Below are 692 nucleotides of genomic sequence, written 5' to 3' on the forward strand. Positions count from 1 at the left end.
TCGGCGTATGTAAAACCTGCGACACATCTCGATCCCTGTGAGGGGATCTACATAGCCTTCCGTATGGTGCGACCTTCTCGCTGGGGGAGGGGGGGTTGATGGACTTTGTGGTCTTAAGTACTATGTGTGGAAAAGTTGGATGAGTACGACCCGTGTTTGGCTGGCTTGGTAAAAGTCACTCTCGAAGGATAAAGCGCCATTATAAAAGGCCCATTTTGCATGTGCATGAGAATCCGTCTACTACTGTGATAAAAAATGACCTTCGAGATGCCCATTGTAATTCATCTGGCGAGAAACAACTTGTGACTGGATAAATTACATTTCTAATAATAATCTTTAAAGCTAAAATATGACAATTGTGTATAAAGCATCTATAAACACATTCATTTTCATGATAACGATAGTAACTACAGTAATAGTAAGATTCAATTAATGAACTTTAGTTTAGCTATTAACGAAACAATGTAATACAATTTACTTAAATAATAAATCCGGCCGGCGATCCCAGGACCTCATATTAACTTCACTGCAACTGGTAATAGGTTACATAACAGTTTACTTAAGTTATGCCTTAACATTATAATATTTTCTATACGTTTCTAAGTAGAAGAAAACGTGATGTTATGTAATGTTCGTTCGTCAGTACGTACATAATTAGACTGTCTCGAGTCCCGACTCCCCACAACTAACGC

Source organism: Oratosquilla oratoria, chromosome 40, assembly GCF_046742065.1.
Source record: "Oratosquilla oratoria isolate Oo_2021 chromosome 40, ASM4674206v1, whole genome shotgun sequence".
NCBI lineage: Eukaryota > Metazoa > Arthropoda > Malacostraca > Stomatopoda > Squillidae > Oratosquilla > Oratosquilla oratoria.